Here is a 20056-nt window from a genome sequence, read left to right as displayed (position 1 = left end):
TTTTAAAAACACTTAACTTTAACATGACTCATAATGCCTTTAGTGAGGTCAGATAGCTATCCCACAAGTAGTATGTATGCGTGCATTTCTGGTCCTGCTTATACTGATTGAGACATAAGTGATCTAATTCAGATCTAACCCTGGTACTGCATAAAATCTTAACAACAAATTACTGGGTGGGTAGATACTTTTTAACTCGGTAGAATGATTGCTATAACCTTTCATTAAATCTGTTGAGAGATTATGTAAAGTTCATATGACTTTCTTTTAGATTGAGTGAGCCTCAAAGTACACCCGCCTTACTAAGAACTCATTTGGGGTGGGGGTGGCGATAACCTATAATCCCCATCTGGAAAGATTAAGGCAGGAAGGTAAAGAACTTGAGGACAGCCTGCATTACATGTGTACTCAAGGCTAGCCTGGACTACACAGGGTAGACTCTATCTCTGGGAAAGAAACAACAAAACTTCATTTGTTCCAATAAAAGGCCTGGTACCAGTTCTGTTAAATGTCTACTTAGAAATGTCTGACTTAATTTTCAATTCAATTAACTTTTCTGTCTTGTGACTCTGTTAACAAAGCACACGTGGGGCTGAAGTACTCTATTTACTTATATAAATGATTTCAGTGCACATTGCTGTTTCTCCTTAGCCAAAACCACTTTGTCTTCCATTTAATTTAGGACACATAATGAAAATTTGTATTTGTAATTCAATTCACAAAGTCTACTTTTGCTTATAATAATCTTCCCCAAACCCTGTGGGATAAATCTGGTGGACATGGGTAACCTCTGCTTATAAAAAGAAACTAAAAGCTTAGCAGAGAACGTAATTGAAGGATGTCTGCCCATACATCTTCCTGAAACAGTTTCTATGATTTTACTAGTAATTTGCATATATATGTATATATATATATAGACATACACACACATATGTGTGTGGATACACACACACACACACACACACACACACACACACACACACACTCTGGTGAATATTCACTGAGAATGTGTCCAGTAGCATGTCCATTAGGCATCATGGTAGCTAAAACCATGTGTGAAGAAATAAACAATAAAATCATCTTATGTCAAATAAGCCTTGTGTTGAAATATTAGAAAAACCTTAAACTTTTTTTTTCAGCTGATATTAGTTGACCAGATAATTAGACAAAAAGTAAGAGGAATAGAAAAAAAAAATTTCACTCAACTTTTGAAAGCCTCTTTAAAAAGCTAAGATTGGAAACAGTTTATAGTCTGCGTAGTTCCCAGGCAAGAGCAGAAATGGCAGCGGGCACTCCCAGTGCCTTCATCAGGTAGTATCGGTAGATGAAAACCTCTGAGAGGCCGGTAAGATGTCCTGGTGTAGGTGGAAGGCAAGGAGTTAGGAAGAGATAAATTTAGAATACCAGCCTCAAGCAAGATGGTTGGAGAGCCTTGCAAACAAAGCCGGGAAGATTTGGCTTCGTTCTGTAATGGATGCAAATGGAGCTGGTAAAGGATTCTGACGGGATGACTTATATAATCGGATATGTGGACCTTAGAAGGACGTCGCTGTCAGTGAGGGTGGGCTGCCGGGGGAGGGGATACCCGTTAGGAAATAGACGTAATTGTCTAGGCAGGAAAAATAACAGTGTGTGGGAGCTGAGCAGGCGAGAATACGAGTGGGAATCTGTTAGCAAAGATCAGCTAGCTCAGAAACAGGATGTGACACATGACATCTTATGGAAACAGCGAGTGAGGGAGACAGGAGACAGCTTCGCTTTTTACAGCCCGAGCAAAGAAAAGGTGTCCCGTGGCGAGAGGCCGTGGGAGGGGAGAAGTTTATAAGGAAGCAATATGGAGGTTTTTATGAGCAAGACTGTCCGAATCTTGCCTGTTTCTGAATTTTAATCAGTTCCGCAGTTCGACTTGCTGCTTGTCTTGCGGGGAGTGTGTGGAGTGTGTGTGTGTTTCCCAGGTAACGCCACACATGTCCACCTTGCAGTTGGCAGTATTCATTAATGTCTGTATGCACTGACACTGACTTTCTGTCGTCACAGTTTTAAAAATCTCTGTTGTCTCGATTATCTTTACTTTTCTCATGGATGTGCAACTATTTCTTTTATTGCAATTTATTTCAAGTTAGCACACAAAGGTTTTTTGCAGCATTTTCCAATATATATGGCATTTACACCTTGCTCTTACTCACCTACCCCATCCTCCACAGCCCCTGCCTCCGTTTAAGCTGTATTTCAGAATGCAAGTGGCAAATCTCAGCAGTCTCAAATATTAAAATGTTGGTGTAAATTGTAAAGCTACTGGTAAGCAGGATCAATAGTCAGATGATTTTGATGCATGGCAGCCATCTTACCAGACTTTTAGATGGAAAAGTCATGGCTTTTAGTTGGCATTATTTTAATGGGCGACTTTACTATGTTTCTCTGTGTTATGCATTATAGAAGCAGTTTCAAGAACTAGTTCTCTCAATATTTCAGTAGATAGTACTTCTATGTTTGATGTACACTTTTGTACCTAACACATTTAAGACTCTTCATCTTGGTACTTACCAGCATCTTGTCAGTCTTTCTGATATATTTTAAATAGGTGATCATGCACGTTGACTTTAATAAACACATAATGCCTGTATGCATTCACACCCACACACCCACACACACACACACATACACACATATATACACACACACATACACACATATATACACACACACACATACACACACATACACGCCTGTATACATTCACACACACATACACATACACATACATACACACATGCACACACATACACACATACACACACATACACGCCTGTATACATTCACACATACATACACATACTCATACATATACACACATACACACACATACATGCCTATATACATTCACCCACACAAACATACACACACATACACACATACACACATACACATACACTCCTGTATACATTCACACACACATACATACAGATACACACACATATACACACACACATATACATGTATACACACACATACACACATACACACACACACACACACACATCCTATAATCAATGCAAAAACCACAGTTCCTGTCTAAAAAGGAGCAAGTAAGAGTTTATTCTGGAGTCATCACCTGTGACTATGGCCTAGAAATATAGATTTATGTTACCCCAAGCTCCAAAATCCAGTGTGGAAGAAGTTTCATGAAGTTTTATAGCTTTATAGAACAAAATGTCACCCATCAAGGCAAGTTTAAAATGCACTGATGGCTACATCATATGGAGTGGCAAGAAGATGGGTGAGACTTTCTATAACCTATGATGCTATCTTAAGTTGTTGTGTCATGGAAGCTAGTGGTCTGGCAAGTTAACGTGGCCTAGAGGTCTTTATATCTTAGTCATGGGATGTTAGTTTAGAGGCAGAGTGGGTTGGGGATTTAGCTCAGTGGTAGAGCGCTTGCCTAGCAAGCGCAAGGCCCTGGGTTTGGTCACCAGCTCCGAAAAAAAAAAAAGAAGAAAGAAAAAGAAAGAAAGAAAAAGAGGCAGAGGTGAGCAAGGAATGACTGTTCTGGGGGACTTTGCCTGGACTGGGATAAGGTCAATAGCCTGCAGCATTCTAGTCTCTTCACAATATTGTAGTTCCTAGTCAGTCCATCTCTACAGTCACAGCTTCTTTCCACAGTTCACACTGTTACTCTCTACACAGTTCACACTGTTACACAATGTCCACTACAGAGGATGAGTAAATGTGCTGCTGTATGTCTATGTATGAGTGTCTGTTTCTATTTCTATGTACTAACCTAAGGGGAAAAACTCCACTCCCAAATCGCCAACTTCCTGACAGATTCTAGGCGCCAATCTTTTATTTTGAAGACTCATTTTATTTTTAATTATGTGTTAGTATGTAGGTATGTGCCTATGAGGGCTAGAGACATTAGATCTTCGAGAAGCAGAATCTACAGGCAGCGGCGAGCTTCCCAATATGGGTTTTGGAAACATTGGAGTTATCTTCGCAACTCCCCTAATCCTTTTCTTAGATTCATATTTCTAGAAGGCAATTTGTCAATGACTGTTAAACATGGAAATATGCTTATCTCCTGATCTAGTAATTCAACGTTAAGAGCCTAAAGAAATATTTTAAATGCATAAATACATGCATACTGTTCACAATAGTTAGTACATGATCTGCGAAAGCTAAAATGAAATGATTTTTCAAAGGTTTTAGTTAGTCTTGTTGAGAGCAGCGAGTGAAGTTGGTGTGTAGTGTCATAAAAGTTTGCCCAGGAGGGCTTGGGAGATGGCCCAGTGGATAAGCTCTTACTGTGGACGTCAGCTGCTTGGAATCTCAGCCCTGGGGCAGCAGAGCAGGCAAACCCCAGAGCAAGCAGCCTGGCTGGACTCTGGAACTGGACTGGTACACTTTAGCTTTAGTGAGATGTTCTGTCTCAATAAGTAAATGGAGAGAGATCAAGGAAGACATGTAATGTCAGCTATGGGCCTTCATGTGCATCTGAACTCACGTGCATGTCCTCCCCCGCAGACACACATACATAGACAGACACAGAAACACACAGACAGACACAGATTCACACGCACATACATAGATACACACAGAGAGACACAGATCACACACACCTACTCATACAGAGAGAGAGAGAGAGAGAGAGACAGAGAGACAAAGACACAGAGACACATCCCACACAAGCACACACACACACACACACATACATACATACACACACTCTCTCTCTATATATATACACATACATACACATACATATATATACATTATACACACACATGTATATACACACACACATATATATACACACACATACACACACACATATATAAACACACACATACACACACATACACACACATACTACACACACTCTCTATATATATATACACATACATACACATACATATATATATACATTATACACACACATGTATATACACACACACATATATACACACACATACACACACACATATATATATATAGACACACACATACACACACACACACACACACACACATATATATACACACAAAATGGGTCGTGTGTTACATGTTTAAAGCTCTGGACATAATGACAAGAAAAGAAAAGCTCTAGTTTCAGCCTCAGAAAGTTTTGGTCTTTATTTTTAAGTTTAAAATCGAAGGCTGAAATCCAACTCTTTTTAGTGGGGGAGGGGGAACCATGATATATAATTTTAAGAAACCTTACTAAGTAATCGATTGTTCAGTTTCTTTCCTATGACAGGCACATTTCTGTTTACAGGTGAGGTACTCTCTCATGCGAACCAGCGTTGGAAATGCTACCGGATAATAGAAATATGTAGATTTGAAGTGTTTCCCGCTTGAGGAGGAGGTGTGAACGAAGTGAGGCGGTGCTCAGTAAGTGCCTTTGTGCTTCCCATTTTCCCATCAATGCTTGTCAAGGGGACGCCATCCCTGTTTCCAGGTTGGCACAAAGTCTCCAAAGCCTACTTTTTTTTCATAAATAGAGACACAGAAGCAACAGAATTTGGGAGCTGTTTTTCTTTAGGGGCTGCAGTCCTCACAGCCCCGCAGTCAACCCACACACGATGTCCAACTTTTGAGGTGCGTATTGTTATTAGGGTGAATCCAACACTACCTCCTCCATCCACAGCTGCAAGGGGACATTCTTGGCCTTTCTTGTTCTTCGTCTTCGTATTGTGACACTTACATCCTCCATCCGTATTGGATAATCAATATTGGCCGTCAGCGGATTGTTTCTCCCTCTTCCCACTGGCCTGCCAGAGTTAAATACCACAGGTACAGAAATCAGCCCGCTTTTATTGTCCACCAGTCTGTCTCACACACACGAATGTCTGGAAAAGAGTTAATACTTAATCACCACCAGTTATCAGCCCTTCAGGGTTTCTGCGTTTCAAGTCTGTCAGTTGATTTTGGGCCAGAAGGCTGAAGGCTTGCGCTGACATGTTGCTGACAGAGGACTATTCTAGTGGAGATTTGTCTCTGCAACCTCTCAGTTCTAGAAGCCGTGTTAGGCTTCCTATGTGTAGAGATATTTGGTCATTCTCAGATTTCCGACAGGGTTGAAGACTGATTATAGTCTCATAGTATATCAGGTTATTTAACTCTGAAAAAATACATATTTTATTAGATAGTTATCAGATAGTATACAAGCTAGCTAAGATATGACATAGGTTTTAAGCATTTCTTAAGCTGGAAATGGATAGCTAAATGTTCTGTTCAACTGATAAAGTGTTGGACTGGGTGTTAGTTATATTTTAGAGTTTTAACTACAAAATGATAACAGTCGTGCTCAGCTTATATTTGAGAGAAAAGTTGTTTTTTAATTAGATAAAAAGGGTGTGACGTAGGATGTCATACAGGTGAGGGTGAGTACAAGATAGAACGAGGCCTGTCATTGGATTAGAAGGAAGGGTGGGCGGGAGAAAAGTTTTAGAGAGGGGAGGAGACTGGAGCGAGGCAGAAGCAGCAGAGAGGGTATGGAGGCTGATGTTAAGATTCCTCTCTGCACATTTACAGGTTGTTAGGAATGTTTTTAAGGGATGGTTTTGTACAGGGATTTGTATGTCTAGATGGGCAAGTATATCTTATCAATTGGATCAGAGGTTATTGTGTTGTATGTTCTTTCATGTGCAGATTTAAGTGTAAGAGAGTATGTGACAGCCAAAGACGCTAGGCCACCACGGAACTGAGATGTATATTTCTGACATGGTGACAACCTGCCTTGGGAACTGGATGGGTAGAGAGATTGTTGCCAGGCTCAGAGAGAGGCCATCAGCAGTGTGATATGGGATGGAGCAAAGTGGGTGAGAGGCTTTGCTGACTGAGATGAAGATATCTAGCAGATATCTTGGGGCACTGAGGTGCTGAACCTAGTGCAGAATAAAAGACATCGTTTTTAAAATTTTGCAGCAGCAGGTTGGCGAAAGAGCATGTTGTGCTACCTATTTTATAGATAAAGAAACTTAGATTAAAAGGTGTGTGTGTGTGTGTGTGTGTGTGTGTGTGTGTGTGTATGCAAATTTTATACTGCTAGTCAGTGTAATGGGACATGTGTGTCCACAGATTTTCTCAGGTCTCAAATTTCTGACTCAAAGGCCATGCTCTTTCTGAGCACCAGTGTGTGTGTGTGTGTGTGTGTGTGTGTGTGTGTGTGTGTGTGTGTCTGAGTATACATGTGCACATGCCCACGTGCATTGTTCAACTTTAGTAAGACAAATGGTGGAGAGACTGAGGGAGAAAAAAAGAACTGAAACACAAATGTAGTCTGTGTCTCTCTCATCTTCTCAGAAGGTGTTTGTTACCAGTGTATGCACCAACAAAATGGGTCGTGTGTAACCTGTTTAAGGCTCTGGACATAATGACAAAGTAAGGGTGTTTGTGGATCTGGGTTTGGGCTTATGGTTTCATAATCTTGTTTGTTTGTGCTTTGATTTTTTTAAATGAATGACTGAAACACCAGGTGATCTTTTTCAGAATAACTCTTGTAATCTAGTCTTATCTTACGACTTCTTTTAAGGGTACATCAGACAGTAAGATTAAATTCCAAATGGTTTGATAGTCAGAAACCCTCAGGTATATATTAGATATAATTTGAGTCATTTAGTTTTTGAAGTTAATAAGCGTGTGTGTGTGTGTGTGTGTATGTGTGTGTGTGTGTGTGTGTGTATATGTGTGTATGAATTAAATATTGTACCTGAAACAATGTATAACTAACTGTCTTTGGAATGGAGGCAGAGAAAATACAGTTTTCCTAAGACCTGCTTTGCTAGAGGTCTTTCCAAACCCAAACCTTTTAAGTGGCTCATTTTCTTCAGGATCTTATAATAGTAAAAACGTACTTCAAGTTTCTTCAAAGCTTGTGACTCCACATCTTTCTTGGGATAAATCTTAAAAAAAAAAAAAGAAAAAAGAAAACATATTTCTTTTCTTTGGAAGATACTGAGAATCTGGCTACCTGGAACATTTTTTAAAGTGCCTCAAACACAAACTAAGGTAGCGGCTGGTATTGGCTGTGTTAATGCCATCCACCTTAAAGATACACAATCTCCTAATCCACCTTAAAGATACACAATCTCCTAATCCACCTTAAAGATACACAATCTCCTAATCCACCTTAAAGATACACAATCTCCTAATCCACCTTAAAGATACACAATCTCCTAATGCAGGATGGATCACAGTGCTTACCCAAATCTCAAGTGCACACATTACGTGTCAGTATTTGGCCTGGGGAATAGTTTAGTGGTAGAGGGCTTGTTCCTCGTGTGTAAGGCACTGAGTATGATACCCAACACTGAAAATAACATGTTTCCACTTAAATATCTGCAATTACATTTCTTGAGAGATCTCCGTTCCACAAATAGTACAAAGCCAAACTACTGTCCCCATGCTTGCTTCTTCAGAGGCTTGGGCTCTGGGCTATCCCCTAGGGAAGCAAGTTGCGGTCAATGCCTTGAAGATAACAAGAAAGGAACCATAGGTCAAGCTTCAAGGTTTTGAAAGGTGGAGGGGATTTCAGAGGAGGGATAAGTACGCTGTGAGGAAGGTACTGCTGGTCTGTTTAACAAGTGAGACACACATCTGTGGTCGGCACTGCTCGCTCCACAATAGAACATTAGAATAAGAGAACATCCATTCTCCATTTCTCTATGTTCAAGAACATTGTTTTCCCCCAGAATCCATTTATCCAGTCCTCATATCGCTTGAGGAGAGTAAACTCCATCCTGCCCCAAGTGGTGACTACTACATCTTGACAGTCAAGATAGAAACTCCCACATTTCTCTTCCAATCCCACTGGCAGAGCTGGGGTTGTGAAAAACTCCCTTCTTTTTAAAACAAAGACACTGAAGATAGTGGACAGCAGACATGATGCAGTTTTATTTATTTTTTTCACACTTGGAAGCTGGAAATCAAGATTAAAGTGTTTACAGAATTGATTTTTCCTAAGGCTTCTCTTCTTGATGTATACATGGCTGCAACTGCCTTTGTTCACACATGGTCTATCCCGGTGTTCACAGGGGTCCCTGATGGGTATATTTTGCATGTCTTAACATTTTCCTTTTATAAGAATATCGGTGAGATTGAATCTTGACTCTTATTTTAACTTAACTATTTAAAGGTCCCCATCTCAAAATAGTATGCCACGGTGAAGGGCTTCGGTAATTCTGATATGATTCATACACAATCGAGTCTACGACCCCAAAAGCAGTTGACTAACCAACAAGGAAAGGGGTTTTCGGAAAGGACCTGAGTTCCGAACACAGGCCGGTAAAGATCCTATAGTGTGTCAGCAAGTTGAGCTGGCATCTACTCTAAGTTGAAGTGGAAGGTATCAACCTTTAATATAAGAACACAGAACACACGAGAAAACTGTTTATGCCATCCCTATTTTTAGACTGGAAAGCTTTACTAGTTGCTCTGTAACATGAGGCTACAGGAGTGTTTCTCATTTCTGGGGAGGCAGAGAAGCATCCTCTTACACCATTCATTCCTCACAAGGCTCAGGATAAGCAGAGACAGATTCAAAATGGGTCAAAGTAGGAAGCTTATGTTTGAAAGCCAGTTTTTCATCCCTTTTATACAATTGCTTGCTCTCGTGGAAATCATGAAATGCAAGGATTTCTCTTTGGGCAAGGCCTTATGTTAGAAAAGCTAGCAAGCAGGCTCAGAAGGATTTAAGCTAAGCCAAGTTGTATGGAATGTTAATTTTTACTGGTTTAATAAAAAAAATAACTATCTTGCACCCGTTTAGGCTGTGCACAAACTTTTTTATTCACATAAATGAGTTCACCAAGTGCTGTAGCTTGCTTCACAAAGACTAAGCTGAATGTTCTTTGATCAAATAAACATCAGGAACGGAATCCAAAGTGAGGCCTCTTGTTGCCATAGGCAGTCCTCACAGGAAGCGTGTAAACAAACACAGAGGCACGCCCAGCATGATTCGTTCACCAGGTGGTGCTCATGTTTGGTCAGTGGTAACGAAAAACGAAGGTGGGGAAATTTCATTCATCTGTAAGAGAAACCAAAGATGTAAATGGAAAATACCATGAAATTTCTAGAGTTTTACAAAGGGGGCATTTGAAATGCGCTGTCTCAAAACACATTTTCTCATGTACTCTTTTTTTTTTTTTTAAACCAGCAGGTGATGAGGGTTTTTTCTTCAAAGCAAAAAGAGAACAAACTCTGGAAACTCGCTGGCTCTGCTGGCCAGGGAGTTAGGTAGGTGGCCTTTACTCTCCTTCCGGTCCCCAATTCTAATTCCCTAGTCCTTTCCCCAGCTTTGTAGCAGACCACCTGCCGAGGCCCCTGTTTCCTCTCTGCCCCAATTGCCAGGGAGCTATTCAGGTCTTTTCTTACAGTCCTCCTCCCTCACTCTCCCCCTTTGTCTCAGTCTCCAACACCCAGAGTCACTCTCCCTGGAAACCCTCTCGCCTCTCTTCTTGGGAATCATACAATTTTCACTCGGCTTACTGTCCACCATTTTCAGTTTCCCTGCCTCACCCCAGCCCTGCAGGAGCCTACCTGTGGGAACCTGTCTTCACTCTCTCCCTACCTTGTCTGAGGATGCCACAGATCCTTGTGGCTAGTCTAGCTTTCCTTCCTTCCATGTGCCCTCTCAGCTCCCAGTCCTTCTAGCCCATCTCACTTCTTCCTGTTAGCTCCCAATACCTAGAAGCATTGCCTGCCCTGGCCACACAGTGTCCACACCTGTCAGAGACTCAGAAGCTCTCCCTACCAGGTGACCCACAGTGAACAGTCTCCTAAGATCCCAAGAAGACAACAGAAACCAAAAAACAAACAAACAAACAAAAACAAACAAAACAAACAAAGCAGAAAAGCTACCCAATAAAGACAAGAAAAACATCAACACTAGAATTATAATCATCCCAAACCCAGATACCTAGATGCTAGTGTAAAAACACAATTTAAAATAGCCAGGACAATATGTCTTCACCAGAGTCCAGAAAACCTACTACAGCAAACCATGAGACATACAACACAGTTGAAACACAAGACAAAGATTTCAAAATAGCTATCATAAATGTGTTCAAGGACCTTAAAAATGATATGAATATATTTATTAGTGAAATCTGTAAAGACCCAAACAAAAAATGGAAAGGAATGAAGAAAGCACTTTAGGACATGAAAGTAGAAATAGAAATCACCAAAGAAAACCCAAACTGTGAGAAAACTGGAAGTGAAAATTTTAGGACTATGAATGGCAACCTCAGAGGCAAGGCTCACTAACAGAATACAAGAGATGGAAGAGAGAGTCTGATTCACTGAAGACTAAAGAAATGGATTCCTCAGCCAAAGAAAATATTAAATAAAAATATCCAAATACAGAAGAACATTTGGGAAATCTTGGACATTATGCAAAAGACCAAAACTACCAGTAATAAGAATAGAGGAAGGAAAAGAAACCTAGGTCAAAGGCACAGAAAATATTTTCAACAACATCATAGATGAAAATTTCCCTAACCTAAAGAAGAAGATGCTTATCAAGGTACAAGAAACACACAGAACACCAAATATAGTAGACCAGAAAAGATCAAAAACACTAAACATTCAGAACTAGGAACATTAAAAGCCACAAGGGAAAGGGGGACAGTAACATAAAGACAGACGTATTAGAACAACACCTGGCTTCTCAATGAAACTGTAAAAGCCAGAAGGGCCCAGGCAGATGTCCTACAGACTCTAAGAGACAACAGATGCCAGCCTAGACTACTGTATCCAGAAAAACTGTCAATCTTAGCAGAAAGAGAAAGACATTCCATAATAAAACTATATTTAAACTATATTTAAGCAGCTCTACCAAAGATCCTGGGGGAAATCCAGCCAAGTTTAAAATACAAGGAATAAATATCCTCAGATCTGAAAATCAAAGGTAGGGGAAGGGAGGGTCATTTACACATAGCACAACAACAAAATAACAGGAACCAATAAACATTGATAACTGCTCATTGATAACTCTTAACATCAATGGTCTCAGCGCTATGCATCTATGTAGCAAACACAAGGGCACTCATGTTCATAAAGGAAACACTACTACAGGTGAAAGCACATATTGACACTCGTACAGTGGTAATGGGTGACGTCAATAATCCACTCACACAAACGAACAGGTCACTCGGGCAAAAACTAAGCAGAAGTGATGGAGTGAGTGATGTCATAAATCGAACGAACTTAACAAATATTTGCAGAGCATTTTACTCATACGCAAATGAACATAGCTTCTTCTCCGTACCTCATGGGTATTTTTTCCCCCAAAATTGGCCACATATTTGGACACAAAACAAGTCTTATCAGATACAAGATAAAAAATTAAAATAATACCTTTCATCTTATCTGACTACCAAGGATAAAAGCTGGGTATCAACAAGAACAGAAAAACAAACAAACAAACAAACAGAATGCTTACAAACTGAACATGGAAACTGAACAGCTCACTACTGAATGAAAAATGAGTCAAGTGCTCTTGGCTTGATAGGATGAGTGGGGTAAAAATGACCATCCCACCAAAACCAATCTATACAGTCAATGCAATCCCCATCAAAATCCCAACACAATTCTTCACAGAACTTGAAAGAACAATTTTCAGCTTCATATGGAAACACAAAAGAACACCAGGATAGCTGAGAGAGAGAGAGAGAGAGAGAGAGAGAGAGAGAGAGAGAGAGAGAGAAAACTTGGATAATGAAATAACTGCTAGATATATAATCACCTCCGGTCTCAAATTGTATTACAGAGCAGTCATAATAAATATAGCATGGTATTGGCCTGAAAGCAGACATGGTTGGTGATCAATGGAATTGAATTAGTATTAGTGGCATTAAAATAAGCCCATACATCTATAGATATCTGTATGTGTGTGTATGTATATGTGTGTGTGTGTGTGTGTGTGTGTGTGTGTGTGTGTGTGTATGCCAGAAAAATACATTGGAAAAAAGACAGCATCTTTAATAAATAATGGTGGTCAAACTGGATGGCTGGATATAGAAGAATGCAAATAGGTCCATATTATCACCCTGCATTAAACTTAACTTCAAATGGATCAAATAATCAATGTAAGTCTAGATACTCTAAATCCGATAGAAGAGAAAGTGGGAATAGTCTTGAACTCATTGGCACTGGAAACAGCTCTCTGAAGAGAACACTAACAGCGCAGACACCAAGAGCAACAGTAAATGGAACCTCATGAGACTTAAAACCTTCTTAAGGCTTCTTAAAACCATTGTCTATGGCAATGGACACCGTCATTTAGACAAAGTGTCAGGCATCGGAATAGGAAAAATATATTTACCAGCTCTATAGCCAACTATATAGAGGTCTAATATCCAGCGTATCTAAAGAATTCCAAAAATCGAACATCAAGAAAACAAATAGCCCAATTAAAACATGGGCTATGTCTAAACAGAGAATTCATGGTTGACAACAGTGAAATATATCACTCTCCAGAACTTCTTTGAACTGCCAGATAAATAGCTATTTAAACCTGTGACCCAAGCCTTGTCCAAATTATGACTAAAGAGAAAATTTAATTAGTAGACAGTCAATCTTAAAGGACTCTTTCATTTCCAAGATCCTTTGACTATGTGAATTTGTGACCAACATTAGAAGAAAAAAATCAGAAAAATGATCTACAAAGATAATGTATGACGATGCCACCGTGAAATGTATCATGTTATTATACATGCTAGTCTCAAACTAATAAATCAATACGTCACGGTGGAGAACCCAAACATTTTCCAACTTCACATTTGGTACAGATTCACTTAGGAAGTCTATTGCATAGCTACACAAATTATATTTACACACAAACACACATATGTGTAACTAACACTTGAAACGTGACTGATGATACCAGAAGCATTTCCATTTTGGTTCTGGAGAAGATGAAAAACAGAAATATACTGATATATATATATAGTTATATATACATATATATAACACTTTTGTTCTTATTTGGGGGTGTATTTCTATGTCAATGAGTAAAAATGACTTTGGTTTTTTGCAATATTAAAGGGAAAGAGTAAGTCACTCTTTTGTTTATGCTGATTTAATGGATCCATGTACATATTTTGCCTTTCCTTACCTCATACATCTGTTTTTAATGTTTCTATGAAATTGATATAAATTCACAAAATAAAGTTTTTTTGTGAGTAGCTCACAACCCAGATGTAATGTAAACACGTGAACATGATTCTTCTCATGGCCATGGATGGGCAAAGCCATTGTTCACAAGTGGGGTGGGGCCATTGTTCACAAGTGGGGTGGGGCCATTGTTCACAAGTGATGCTCTGCCAAAGAGGCCAAAAGGCAGAGACAAGTCCTCGTTCAAGTTTAACGTCCTTACATGGCTAAATGCTTCCAAATGTACCAATTTACTCAAAGATACTTTGGTTTGATCCTATCCCTGTAACTTAGAACAAATATTTCCAGAAGCAAGGTAGTAATTTCTTGTAGAAGTTGTTCATCCTCTTTGTAAATCAGGTCAAAAAGTTATTTAAAAAAAATGCGTCTTTGAGGAACATGAAACTATAAGGCCAAACCTAATGGAAACGTGAACAAACAATGAATAATGTTCCAAAAGGAGCAAACACATTTCATTTTCTTTGCAATCACGATTGCATCAGAAACAGTCTATTGGGGAATAATAAAAAACGAAACTTAGAGCAAGAGAATTAAATATGTGTTCAAAAATTAAGAGGAACAAATTTGTACTTGGAGAGCAAACAATCATTTCTGATGTTTTTCTATACTATTATGATCCTCTAGCACCACAAATGAATTACACATATTAATGTGCTTCACTGTAATACTTGCACGATGCACATATAAATGCACATATATGCACATACATATACATGCACATGCATACACATACATGCACATACATGTACACACATGCACATACATGTACACACATGCACATACATGTACACACATGCACATACATACACATACATGCACACACATGCACATAGTGGACTTCGTTCCCAGCAAACCTTTCTTTCTTTTTTTTGGTTCTTTTTTTTTTTTCGGAGCTGGGGACAGAACCCAGGGCCTTGCGCTTCCTAGGCAAGCGCTCTACCACTGAGCTAAATCCCCAGCCCCTTTCTTTCTTTTTTTTTATAGTGCAGAATAGTTTATTTGGGGATATGGGAAAGGGAGTTGAGAAGGGAGTAGAGTCAGCGAAAGAGAAGGGGGAGGAGGAGGGGGAAAGGGGAAGGGGAGAGAGGGAGAAAGGGGTCAGGGAGAGAAGAGAGTCAAAGAGAAAGAGAGAGAAGGGGCAGAGAGCCCAGCCAACCTTTCTTACTTCTTCCAGTCTCTTTACTCTTTTTGCTAGCCTTTTCTCTTCCACTTACAGGTTATCTTGTTAATTTGAAAAGATTTTCCAGCCTCCATGTATCTCGTGTGATCAAGCAATGTCTCAAGTACTTGTCAAAAATGCAACATTAAATGTCTCTTCCTTAGTGTCTCTGACTGCCACATTGCTGCTGCATAGGGACCCAAAATCTGGAAAAAGAGGCATATTATTTATTGTCTTAAGATGAATGCTTTTCCGCCAGTAGTAGAGTCAAATCCAATTTTTCATTCATGCTAGAAAAGTGTTCTGTCGCTGAGCTAAACTCAGCTTAAGATACAGACTCTAACTTCAGAGTGACAGCTGAGGCAATGCCACAATGCCAATGTCAATACTACAAGACTGTTGAACATTTCCCAGTGTTTACATTTTCTATAGTTAGGCAAATTCATGAAGAATGTGCATTCCAAACTGAGAGGTCGCTGGGCACGACTGCCACAGTCATCACTCCTCTCTGTCACTCCCAGACTAAATCGAGAAAGGACACAAATGTTTATCGCCTTTCAGTTCTGATTTCCTAGCCTTCCCCTCTAACGTGAGCAGTATCAAGTAACTGGAAATTATACATAAAAGATGTGATCACATGAATTATTTCCCTTGTTTAGAGAGCAACTTGACTCGTCGTTAAATATCTCCAAAATGCTTTATTGAGGAGAGAAAGGTGAGTTTCAGAGAAATATACTTGCGCTATAATTTTTAAGAGGATTTATTTATTTGCATTTTGTGCACAGGAGTAATTTTGTCTGCCTGTGTGTAGGTGTCCCGTGTGTGTGTGTTGGGCCTGAAAAGACCAGAAGAGTGTCTCATCCTTTAAACCTGGAGTTGCAGAAGGCTGGTGGCTGGTATGTGGGCTCTGGAAATCAAACCTGGATTTTTTTGTGTGAGAGCAGAGATAACCACTAAGTTGTTGCTGTAGCCTCTGTGGTACAGTTTTCTAATGGCTGAAAGCACTTGAAACGACTGCATTATTTATTGCTCAGCACACACACATGTAAGGGTAAAGCCACACGTGTACATGGTCAATATGAAATTAGAAAAGTTGTTCATTGGATGTAGATCTCTCCTGAGAGACACACCCAGAATATAGCAAATACATAGGCGAATGCCAGCAGCAAACCACTGAACTGAGAACGGAACCCCCGTTGAAGGAATCGGAGAAAGGACTGAAAGAGCTTGAAGGGGGTTGAGACTCCATATGAACAACAATGCCAAGCAACCAGAGCTTCCAGGGACTAAGCCACTACCTAAAGACTATACATGGACTGACCCTGGGCTCCAACTGCACAGGTAGCAATGAATAACCTAGTAAGAGCACCAGTGGAAGGGGAAGCCCTTGGTCCTGCCAAGACTGAACCCCCAATGAATGGAATTGTTTGGGGGGAGGGCGGTAATGGGGGGAGGACGAGGAGGGGAACACCCATATCGAAGGGGAGGGGGAAGGGTTAAGGGGATGTTGGCCTGGAAACTGGGAAAGGGAATAACAACTGAAGTGTAAATAAGAAATACCCAATTTAATAAAGATGGAGAAAAAAAAGTTGTTCATACTGGAAATAGAGAAAAAAAACTATTCAGAGAAGAAGAATATAGAAATATTTGATTATGTTTGTGATATTTACATTTTTGCATCAAGTGCTGGACTCTGGGCTGTTTCTTACAGTGCTTCTACGTTTGCACATTTCTGAGACATCCCATAATAAAAAAAGTTTAGAGAAACCAAGACTATTCAGCTAAAACTAGAAAGGTGATTTAGTTTTTATGTTATGAATAAGAGCTAGCTGTTTTGTGTCTTCCTAAATAGAGTCAGAAATTTGGGCTAAACACAAGCCTCACTTCTTCAGTTTAATGAGATTTTAAATATTACCATAGGTTACAAGGAAAGTTTATGAGTCTCTTCCTGAACATCTTGACAACGGGGCCAGATTCTTATCTTTCTTAAGCATGGGTGGCCCTGGCTTAACTGGAACTCCATCTCCTCCCCGTCAACGTCTGGTCTTCTGAGAATAATTGGAAAATAGTAACAGTTAACAAGAGGGAGCAGAGAGAACGATCAGGAACACAAATTGTAAGGATTAAACCCCCAAAAGCTGACTGAATAAGAAACACTTGAGAGCAATGATGTCCTCTTTCACTTTTGGTCTATGATTCCCAGTCAATAAGCAGACTATACGTAGCTTCCACGTCCCTTCATTCAAAGTTTTAAGCCATTTTTTATTTATGTTTTGAATCTTCTGGGAACATGCTTTAGGGATAATCTTCCAGCTCTCAACCAAATGACCATCAACTAAAAACACCCTGATTTTTCCTCTCTCCCTTTCCTTATCCAGCAGCAGACGAGTTATGTCCGTGATCTTAGACAGGACTTGACCTAACTTACATCCGGAAATGGACGTAGATCATATCTCTTAAATTCTGATATTTCTGGACAATAAGCCACACACTCCGTATTCCAAGTTCACAGAACCACCATTTCTTCAATGCCATTAACATGTCACATTCATGTTTAATGTGTGTCCCCGCCAGCGGGGACCCAGTTATTCAGGGTCCCGAAGGGGTGCTACCCTTGGGCCTAAATGGGGGGCGAGAGAAGAAGGAGACCAAGCAAGATTCTGTTGTCAAGGTCTCGTTTATTGAGAGAAATGTACAGCATTTAAAGCTCTGAGGCAGGAATAGAAGCGGGAACTGAAGCTTAGGGTGGGGGAGTTTGGGAAATGCCCAAGGATATAAGGTGAATCACTACACTGCAAGATATCCTCCTATAACAAAGAGGCAACAGTCTTCTGGGGACATGTTCTTTGAAAAGGTCGAACCCTTCTTAGGAATCTGCTCAGGGACATCCGGTGTTTTGCTCAGGCTGAAACATCCTGTCATTGCTCCCAGGGTGTTCCTGGGAGAGGCTCTTAGTTCAACAATCTCAAGTCTGTATGGCAGTCATTTCAAGGTTAAACCTCTGTGGTCATGCAGCCCAGAGTCAAGTAGCCACCTTGAGCTATGCAGTCACAAAGCGGCTAGGCCCAAATCCAATATGGCTCACTACAAATGTGACCTCCTGAGACACAGCCCATTTCGATACACACCTAAGAGTCAATCTGCCTAGAGGGATGAAAATAGGTTTGTGGCTTTCTTACTTGATGTTCAACTATAAAGGCGAACTTTCTAGAAGATCGCCTGACTGACTTTGACAAGAAAGCAAGAGAAATTCTACCACCACTGGGCATTCTGTCTGTTTTGTTTCTTCCTGTATTCCTGGGGCCTAGAGTCCTGCCGAGTTCCTGGGTGCTGCTCAAGATGTATCTGGTGACTAAATTCTTAGTAGATATTCTAAAGTTTCCTTTATTTCCATAAACAGTGAGGTTTTGATGAGCCTTTTTTCAAAGCCCTTTTTCAGCTATATATAAGTACTTATGTGGTAAAATTATATTTAAGTGCTGATAGAATTTGGACAATACAAGATGGCTTTTTAAATAATTGTGGTTATTTTTACAATAGCACAGATTTCACATTTACTTGTGAATTAGATATACACGTGTACTTAGGAGAAAAAAATACATTGGACAGATTTTTTTTAACTATATCCATAGCCAATTGAGAACGGTTTGATCTCCTTATAAATCTTCCCCAAATACTGTCGTTGAGTTATTTTGTGATACTGCTCTAGTACAATGGCCTGCTAAATTCTCTTAGTTCTTATGCGACTGAGTTCTGTGGTGGACATATTGGAGGACTCTTTCTAGATTTCTTTAGATCCAGAAAAGAGCCTATGTGTTTGTCCTCGGCATAAAACCTAAAAGGATGGTGGTTGAAAGAACTAAAGAGAGGCCAACCAAAGCCTAAAGGCCCCACACAGGATCCCAGCTGAGAATGAATTGACAGAAAAGGATTAAGTTCCAGGAGACCCAGACTCCATTCTACATTTGACTTAAGTTTGTTGACCACATAGAAAGTTATTTACGAGCTTTGATCTTTTTCTTTAGTATGGTAATATGAAGTTCTTCTGAATTCGCAAACTACATGTGCCTCTCCTCCCACACTTCAGTGGCAGGAAAAGAGAAATTATCAAAAGGAAAATGCACCCTCTACAAGCCTGTTTACTTGCTTTTTAAAAAATGAGCCCTTCTTTTACATCTGTCAAAATTATTTTTTGAATCCAGTAACAACTGAAGATTTAGTTTTCTCATTTTAAAAACATTCCTGGTTCTACACCCCCAAATCAGAATTTCCACATCCTTTTGCTTAATATTTTCCTTTTCTATTTCTCATTCATTTTTACAAGATGTGAGCATCTACAGCTCATATGTTTGAAACATTATGCATATTTTGTCCAATGTGTCCAAGTTATGAACTGTTAAGATGGATCCCAGCACCCTCACAAACCCTGGGAAGGTGCGGCAGCCTGACTTTGATACCAGCACCCAGGAAGCAGAGACAGGGCATGCCCAAGGCAAGTTGGGTAGTTAGACTATCCTGAATAACTCAAGTTCAGTGAGAGGCCCTGATTCAATAAATCAGAAGGAGAGTGGCTGAGAAAGACACTGGATGGCAACCTCATGTTTCCACACATATGTACAAGTGCACAAACACATGTACTCACACATGGAAACACACACACAAATTATTCACATATATACATACATATATCAAAACCAGCAAACAAACAAAAACTAATATAATTTGTTT

At 39.8% G+C, this 20056-nt stretch overlaps 1 long non-coding RNA gene across 7 annotated transcripts in view; it reads left to right on the top strand.

Moving 5' to 3' along the window:
- The window catches only part of LOC120098802 (uncharacterized), a 77808-nt gene extending 60875 nt beyond the window's left edge, over nucleotides 1-16933 (top strand). For 2 of the 7 annotated variants that reach the window (XR_015649110.1, XR_015649114.1), the window contains exons 2-6: nucleotides 5270-5385; nucleotides 5642-5787; nucleotides 10154-10230; nucleotides 15988-16043; nucleotides 16140-16915. This is a non-coding gene — a long non-coding RNA (uncharacterized LOC120098802). Of the gene's footprint in view, nucleotides 1-1243; nucleotides 1490-5269; nucleotides 5386-5641; nucleotides 5788-10150; nucleotides 10231-15987; nucleotides 16044-16139 lie in introns of those variants that run through there. The other 5 variants (XR_015649115.1, XR_015649117.1, XR_015649113.1 and 2 more) reach the window with 4 other exon arrangements.
- The last annotated feature ends 3123 nt before the right edge of the window (nucleotides 16934-20056 follow it).

Source organism: Rattus norvegicus, chromosome 1 (genome assembly GCF_021556685.1).
Source record: "Rattus norvegicus strain SHRSP/BbbUtx chromosome 1, alternate assembly SHRSP_T2T, whole genome shotgun sequence".
NCBI lineage: Eukaryota > Metazoa > Chordata > Mammalia > Rodentia > Muridae > Rattus > Rattus norvegicus.
Note: the sequence above shows the minus strand (reverse complement) of the source record. Positions and strands in the feature narration are given on the sequence as shown.